Source organism: Tenrec ecaudatus, chromosome 15 (assembly GCF_050624435.1).
Source record: "Tenrec ecaudatus isolate mTenEca1 chromosome 15, mTenEca1.hap1, whole genome shotgun sequence".
Lineage (NCBI taxonomy): Eukaryota > Metazoa > Chordata > Mammalia > Afrosoricida > Tenrecidae > Tenrec > Tenrec ecaudatus.
Genome location: NC_134544.1, coordinates 46,342,716 through 46,352,077, shown reverse-complemented (window position 1 = coordinate 46,352,077; position 9,362 = coordinate 46,342,716).

Sequence of the window (9,362 nt, the reverse complement as noted above, 5' to 3'; positions counted from 1 at the left end):
CCAACCCTTAATTCACAGACTCAAAGTCATACTTTGGAAGGGGAATATGATCAAATACACTATTAGATTATGAACAATTTACATGGTAGGATTTTTTTAGTAGTTCACACTTCAGATACAATGTGATTATCAATTGAGTACATAATTTCTACCAAAAACTTTTCTTGTCTGTTAAAAGTAAATGATATAAATATGAGCGAAAATAGAAATACAAGTAAATGCATCCATTAAAAAGAAAGGCATACCATGTTGTTTTCATTTCTGAGGGAACAAATATTAATCATTTTCCTACTCATCTGGATAAAATGGGAATATAGTAAGGTGAGCTCCCTAGTAACAGGCCATGAGAGCAGTTCTCTACTTGTTAAAGAGAAACAGGTTAAAAGGTCTTGGTCTTTACACTATGGTTTAGCCATTCAACCTTTAACAGCTTATACAATTTGTTGTCCTTAAGCCAGTCCTGATACTTAACAACCTTATAGAACCCCTTATACCTGGATTAATATAAGAGGACAATCAAAATATCATCTTATTTGGACATTGTTGTTTCCGTTCTCCATTAAAGAGTTAAACATCCATCTGAAGACCCATTGCACTAGTCACAAGGCGATCTGTTTCCAAGTTGAAGTTCTGGCTGAGCCACCTGCCAGAGATGGAAAAAGACAGGGTGAGTGGGAGGATACCATGTGAACAAGGATCCAGATTGCAACAGGGACTTTGTATTTATAAGGGTGAAAGATATTCCCACTCATCCATAGGTGATTATTTTGAGGACATCAATATTTCATTCACACTCAAGAATTAGGGAAACTAACCCCTAAATATCATGACCAGTGATTGAAATTACTTGATGTGGCTCTTCTATCCACAGTCTTTCTAACTAACATCAAATGGCTTGGTGGACTCTTGCAAATATGAGCTAGTATGAGGTGATTGGCCAGCTTTGTCATTCAACTGCATATTGAGTGAGTCACTTCAGAATTAAGAATGGACAATCGTATAACCACCAATAAAGAAGAGTCAGGAGAAATGTGTGCAGGGTAAGCAGAATGAAGTAAGCTCGGTTTACTAGCTTCTTGGGAAATCTGACATGCTGAATAATTCTATTGTCTAGGATGGCAGAAAGGATTATCCTAGTTTGGGTCCCTAGCTCAGCCCCATTAGGATGGTACATGGTGGTCTAAGAGTATGAGAACTTGATGAGGAGAGATCTGCCTTAGAAAGGGAATAGACCTGTTTCTAACTATGGTCAAGACCACATTTGAACAGAGCCTTACTGTTCTCTCTGTCTTCCTGTCATCTTGCTCCTTTCCCACTTTTATACTTTTCTTCCAAAAAGCAAAAGGGAAAGTGTACCTGTCGTATTTTATAACTTGTCATATTATACTTGCCATGTATAAGACTTATTATTTTGAGGTTAAGCTTGCATATTGCAACACCTACTTTAGAAAACAATGTAGAAAAATATTTGTGTTGTTATTTTCTTCTATTGGGATGGCCACTGTTCTATACTGTGGTATTATTGGATAAGTTGAGTGCGGTGAACTAGATTTTGAATTGTAAACCCCAAAAAATGACTCACAGCTATTGAGTCCATTCTGATACACAGCAACCCAATAGGACGAGATAGAACTGCCCCGTTTTCAAGTTTCCAAGTTTTGGGATTGTAAGGGATTGGAAAATCTCATCTTTCTCCTTCCCTGTAGTTGGTGGGTTCAAACCACTCACCTGGCAGGTAGTAACCCAACTCCCAATCCACTACAATACCAGACCTCAGGCTTCAGACTCATTGGAAACTCATTTTAAGCTTTCTCGACTGTGATCTTTATAGAAGCACATCACCTCGTCTTTCATAGTGAAGCCACTGGGTGGTTGATTTGACAACCAAATGATAGGTATTCACTTCCATACAGTTAATTGTGCCTCATTCCATCCTATAGAACAGGGTAGAAACATTCCTGTGTGCTTCCCAGGGAGTAGAAAGTATGGGAATAGAAAGCTTCATCTTTCTCCTACAAAGCAACTAGGAGGTTCAAACTGCTGTTTGGCGGTTAGCAGCCCCTTGTGTCACCGCTGTGTGAGCACTGACTGTCTCCAACTCAGTCTTTCATCATTTTCACAGCATTGACATTTTTGAAGCAAACAGTGAGTTATTTTCTAGAAACATCCTCAATTTGTGTTCATTTGAATAGTAGATAGGAACATTACATCAATTTGTTTAGACTTTCAGGTGGGCAAAACCTTCTGATTTCACTACAGGCTGTTAATGTAGACAGAATAATGGCGTGTGTGATGTTTGCTCTTTGTCTGGGGTGTGTCTATTCTGTGTTGTTCCTGCACGGAAACTGATGCCTGCAGCAATCCTAGCTAGCCCCCTCTAGTGGTAATTGATGCATTTCAATGAAGTGATGGGAACATAAAATGAGCCATTCTCCAATTAAATTTAAGTCTAGGGACTATGTGGCCCTCACGGCTGCTCCAGCTCCTTTGTTGCATGCATTTATCAGTCTGATACATAGGTGTTTCTGTTTCTTTTAATTAATTAAAAATGAATAAAAAAATTCCTCCTGTTTCCTACAACTAAGGTGGGTTTCTTGTACTTTCTCCAAGCCTTTCCTGTGGACTTTGAATTCATCACTAGTTTGTGGCCTTCTTGCTGATCTTGGGTTCATTAGCCGGTAAAACTATGCGTTCTGAAGTCTCCAGTTTCACACCTGCCTCATGTAGTTGGGTCCTGCCAGGACTTGCCTATTTCTACATCTGTGTGTGTGTCCATGTGTGCAACATTGTTGTTGTTAAGAGCAGAAAAGGCTGTCCGGACTCATAGCAACCCGGTGCACAACAGAACACTGGTTTATCCTGCGCCCATCTTCCAATTGATGTTTGAGCTCATTATTGCAGCACTGTATCATTGCATCTTGTAGAGGGTCTGTCTTGTCAAAATTAGTGTTCTCAATTTTACTTCTCTGGGTTTTAAGACACATTTCAGTGGCCACACAGAACTCACAGACAAAGTTCACGATTAAAGGATTTATTAAGAAATGAACAGGTTGTAATGCCAGTGCTCAGGGTTGAATCTTTTATTAGGATATTTACAGGCTTCTTTCCTATCGGCTAATAAATGCCTCAAAGGGCATACCACCCTGCTATAAGCCTCAAGGGGAAGGCATTCAGCTCAGCTCTGCAGGTCAGAAAAGCCCAGCTCCCCGGTGCAAGTGTCCAGGGACCCTCCACTCCAATAAGTCTCAGCACAAAGTTGCCCAGATCCACTTCGGTGGGTCAGCAAGCCTAACCTCTCCAATTAGGTGCCCAGATGTGTCCCACTCTGCTCTCCAGCCTCTTGTACAAAACCATCATGATTTGCTTTGTGACTTGGGAAAGCCAGCTGTTCCAGGCTCTGGCCCCTGGTTTTGCGGCTACTCCTCTGATGGTATAGCTGTCATCTGGACCCAAGAGACCCACTGCTCAGGGATCTTGAGTCCTGAGGGTGTGCTCCACTCCTAGCTCTTGCGGGTAACGAGAGCCAACCTCCTGCTTCTCAGAGGGCTCATTTGATGCACCGCAAAACATTGCTCTGCCGATGCCTGCTTTGGACTTTTGGAGTCCAAAACTCTGAAATAATTAGTGCATGTTTTTTATAGTCAAAGTAAAAAAAAAATCCCCTGCCCTTATGGGGGTTTCCTCTTTTTTCGCTTAACCTCTGCTTTAAGAAACAAGATGTCTTTAGGGATGAGGCTCTCTGTCCAAAGTACATGAGATGGATTCTCACTGGCCTTTTACTCAGGAGCATGCTGGCTTTACTTCTTCCAGGGTAGATTATATTTTTAGTTTTGTAATCCATGGGATTTACAAGACTCTTCTCCACCATGCAAATGCATTGATTCTTGTTTATCTTATTCAATGTCCAAATTTCACATGCATATAAAATGATTTACAAGCACCATGGCTTGTGTCAGGCACACTTACTCCTCAAAGTAATATCCTTGGTTATCAAAACTTTAAATATTTCTTGCACTGCAGATTTAAAAAATGAAATGCATATGTGTATCTCTTGACTTCAGCTTCCATGAGCATTGATATGGATCCAAGCAAGATGAAATCCTTAACTTCAATTTTTCTCTGTTTATCATGATGTTCCCTACTGGTCCAGTTGTGTGGACCTAGTTTTCTTTACGTGAAATCATAATCCATAAAGAAGGCAGACATTCCTGATCTTCACCACAAAAGTTCCAAGTCCTCCTCACTTCCTGCAAGCTAGGCTGTGTCATCTGCATATCGCATGTTGTGTTAATAAGCCTTCTTCCAATGCTGACACCCTATTCTTGACAAAATCAAATTTCTCTGATTGTGTGCTCTTCACACAGATTAAATATACATGGTGAAAGGATACAACCTTAAAGCACACTTTTCTTGACTTCAAGTCATGCTGGAGTCCCTTATTCTATTTGCTTCTTGTTCTATCTACAGGTTGTGCATGAGCACAATGACGTGTTCTCAAAATCACTAGGTGACAGGTAACAGTGACAACAAGTGTGCGGGAAATGACCCGGAAACTAAAAGGCCCTGCTGCCATTTTAATGGCATTAAAGAGTGAAGTGAAAATTAAATATCAAAACCATTCAAATTCCCTATATTTTCAGTCTCTCACTCTAGTGATTATCATCGACTGAATGTAGAAGTAATGCAGCCCGAAAAAGAGAAAAACAGAAGCGACCCAGATCCAATTATACCACAGTATGTAATGATGGTTATCCCAGTAAGAGGCAATAACAATAACTCACACAAATGTTTCCTTGTATTGTTTTTAAAAGCAGGTGCTGCAATATGACAAGCTTAGTCTTAAAAGAGTATATCTTGTTACAATATCAAAAACATGTTTTTTGTGTGTGTTTATCTGTTTTGTTTTTAGAAGGAAATATATGCAATAGGGAAAAGAGAGAGAAAGACAGACAGAGAGAAACAGAGTAATGTTCTGTTCAAATGTTGCCTTGACCTAATTTTGAGGCTCTGGATAGGAACAGATCTATTCCATTTCTAAAGCAGATATCTCCATATCAAGTTCTCAAATTCCTGGCTACTATGCACATTGTAATTGCCCCAAAGCCCAAACAACTAAGGATAAACCTTCTGCCACCTGAGACCATAGAATTATTCAACACACCCAGTCCCCAAGAAGCCAGTAAAACCTCACATACCAGACCCTGCTTGGCATGCATAAGCTTTTGCTGACAATCTCGACATCTTGTTACCTTGTATCCAGGTGTAGTCCACTCTGTGGCACAGTCTCAGGGCATGCTGTGATTTCCTCTGGGGCGTGGGTGTGATGCATTCTATGTTTTCTGAACTTCTGATGTGAGGCTCAGTTCTCTGTGTTGCATCTGCTAGACCCTTCCAGACACCCAAAGACCTTTTTGGATCATATTAAAATAGTGGCAAGGGGAAAAGGCAGGATAGCACTTCTATTTTAAATCCAATATATTTTTTAGGGGGAGGCTTGGTTGTTTAATTTGGTTTCAATGTTTGCTTGTTTTTCACCTTGATAGAATAGGTGCCTCTTAAATGATTAATGCCAGGATCTAAAAATCTAAAATTTTAAGACTATTAGAAAGTCCTATACACTCCAACAGATGCATCCTCTAAGGGCAGGATTCTCTGTGGCATAATAAAGACAGCTTTGGAAAACACATCATTAGAAATATAATACCATATTCTCAGGACATCATGTTACTTTATGGGGTGCATTATCCTTCTGCTGTGTGAATTTGATTCGCATTAGCACAAGGAGAAAATTCAAAGAAAATTAAGCTTTGAGAGTTTGCTTTGTTTCAGAGTTTATAAGTTATTTCTGCTAATGAATTTTTATCAATATGACACAAGGAAAATATTGAAATGGAGTGTATTTAGTGCTTTTCAGTTTTTCTATATGCAATGAATTTTGAATTGCTGCTTCCAGAGACATTTATTTTTTAATTTTTTTCTGTTAAGAATCATTTGTTCCTATACCAAACCATTTTGATGCCCATTTTGCTAAAATGTATATTGTGAAATTTGTGAATGATGATGCTTACTGTTAGAAATAAACAAGTACACACACGCGCGCATGCCCAAGAAGTACAAAGTTCCTGATTACATACACTGGAGTTTCAGTAGCGGTTTTTTCTCAATAGTTCAGATGCTTGCAGATCGTTTACCATGTGGCTGATACGATAAAGCCAGTGCAAACCCTCGTGAAGCTTCATCCATGTCTGGTGCATAATCATATCGCTAAAAATGGGCATAACAGGAGCACCAATGAGCTCTCTCCTCTCCCCCCCCCCTCTCTCTCTCTCTCTCACACACACACACACACACACACTCTTTTACCAATAGTTGTTCCATATCTAACAGATGGAAATTCTAGTGTGATTATATTTTCCTTATTATGTATCAGGAAAAAAACATCTATAGGAATTATTTTATTTCTAAGTGCAAGCAAATCTGCTTGATGCATTTCTACAACCCTGTACATCTCATAATCCAGAGCAAAATGCCAGTTCATAGCTAAACATAATTAATGGCATTGTTATGTTGATGTTTAGTGACAGTAATCATATGAACACGGGCTTGTGTTCTTGCGATTCAACTTCATTTGTCTCAGAAAAATAAAATTAAGAAGAAGAAAGTGTTTTATGTAATCTAATAATAATAATTTTTAAAATAAGGATATTTATTTGCTTTGGTCTTGTGAAGAGTTTAAGTAATTATGTCATTGTGCTGTGTGAATTCTTTTTTAACTCACAAAAAATAGTTGGAAGTTTTGTAAAGATTGTATCAGATGTGTGAGTATATATACTTACAATGATAGATATTACTTTTGTATAATGTGTGCCCTCAGGTCAATTCCAATGAATAGCCACCCTCAATGACAGAGCAGAATTGCCCTATGGCATTTCCTAAACTGTAATTAATCTCTGCTGGATAGAGCCACATTGGGGCAGTGGGTTAAGTTTGGACTGCTCACACCAAAGGCAGTGGCTCAAATTGATGAAGAGTGAAAAGTGAGGCTGTCTGTTCTCAGAGAGCCTTAGAGCAAGAGACACTCCATAGAGCTGTTCTGCTCTGTCCTACAGCGTGTGCATGAGATTTAAGAGCTTTAAAGGCAGTGGGCGCTGCTACAGACTGATACACTAGATCGCCACACCTTTCTCCTGTGGAGTGGTTCGTGTTACCAGCCATTTAGTGAGCAGCCAAGTGCTTCTCCATTGCAACAGCAAGGCTTTATATTACTTACAATGATTACTGTACTGCATTGATTATAAAAATAAACATATATGTGTTATACTTAATAAGTTCTACATAGACTAAGGTAATGAAGCAGTTTTGTTCATGGATTGTATTCATAGATGAACTTGTTCTCACGGAGATTCAAAGAGTATGCATATGTGTGTTTCAAATATTAATTAAAGAAAATGAGTAATTTTATACCTGACAGGCATGAACAACTTACATTTGTTAGTTTGTATGTGCATCTATGATCAAATGTGGAATCAATATATTTTTTTTGCCTTAAGTGACTACATTATCATAGTTGTTTTCAATTACATATAAAGACACCCAGAATTTATACTTTTGAAATCTGATTTTCAATTTGTGCTGTCTTTGAAAACATTTTTTGCTGTTGTTTTAATCTTTTTATATAATTAGTTTAATTTAGCTATGATTAACATATACAATTTAATAGTTCAATCATAATATTGAGGGCTGTGCAAAATGTCCTTTTTGTCCAAAATATTATTTGTCCAGTTAATAATAAGAATTAAATAAATGCTTGCAGAGTTAAAACAATTTTTCTTAATTTTGTAATTTTACTCCAGAGAAATAAAATAATTTAAATATTTTTCAAGTTGCATTTTTGAGTAGTAAAAAAGTTGTTGAAGGGATCAGGTAGCAGACACCAAGGAATAAAAACCATCATTGGTTGATAACCTTCCCCATAAAAATGCCAAAGACTAATGTATGCATAAGTAAGTGTGGTGAAGAAGACTGATGGTGCCCGGTTATCAGGAGATATAGCGTCTGGGGACTTAAAGGCTTAAAAGTAAGCTAGCAGCCATCTATCCCAGAAGCAACAAAGCCCACATGGAAGCAGCACACCAACGTGTGTGATCATGAAGGGTCCAGGGCACCAGGTTTCAAGCACCAAAGGTGGGTGGGGGTAGGTGCGGGGGGAAATCATACCATCATGAATGAGGGGAAAGCACGATGGGGACTCAATGCCCATCTGTAGACAACTGGACATCCTTTGCAGAGGAGTAGTGGGGAGGAGATGAGTCATTCAGGGTTTAGTGTAGCAATAATGAAACTCACAACCTTCCTCTAGTTCTTAAATGCTTCCTCACCCCCACTATCATGATCCAATTCTACCTTGCAAACCTGATAGACCAGAGGATGCACAGCAGTACACATGGGAACTGGAATCACAGGGAATTCAGGACAGATGAACCACTCAGGACCAGTGGTGAGAGTGGCGATATGGGGAGGGAAGGGGAGTAGAAAGGGGGAACTGATCACAAGGATTTACATATAACTTCCTCCCTGGGGGGCTGGGCAACAGAAAAGTGGGTGAAGGGAGACGCCAGGCAGTGAAAGATAAGATAAAATGATAATTTATAAATTATCAACGGTTCATGAGAGAGGGGGAAGTGGAGAGGAAGTGGGAGGGGAAAAAGGAAAATGAAGAGCTGATTCCAGGAACCAAAGCAGAAAGCAAGTTTTGAGAATGATGGGGAGGAACAATGTAAAGTGTGCTTTACACAATTGATGTATGTCTGGATTGTGATAAGAGTTGTATGAGCACCAAAAAAAATTATTTTTTAAAAGTAAATGAATAAATTTTAAAAATCAAATCACTGCCCCTCCCCCAAAAAAGTTCTTTTTAAAAATGTTCATAAGACTTCCAGTAATAGGGCACTCAGGTGAGCAGTTTGCATTGGGAGCTCTGTGTCGATTGGTGAGTTTGGGGACCAGAAGGCCAGAGGAGGATTTGGGTCAAATAATTAACCCCCACTAGCAACCTGGATGGAGCTCTTCCTTGATCTGGGTGGTGACCTTCCCCTTACCATCTGTACTCATTCCAGAGCCCCAGAGATATCCACAAATGCTGCTGTGGGGTCCGCTGTGGCCAGCACCTGCAGGTTATCATTCATTGACCCAACTGCCGCACCTGAGGTCCGCCAGCCACTCTACTGTGGCGTGTGCAGTCTCAGCTGGATCCCGATATCACTGCCATTAATGTGAGACTTCCCTTGCCTCATCTAGTGTCTCTGTTACCTTATGATCATGCCCATGAGCTACAGTTGGACCTCCAGATCCATCCACAACTC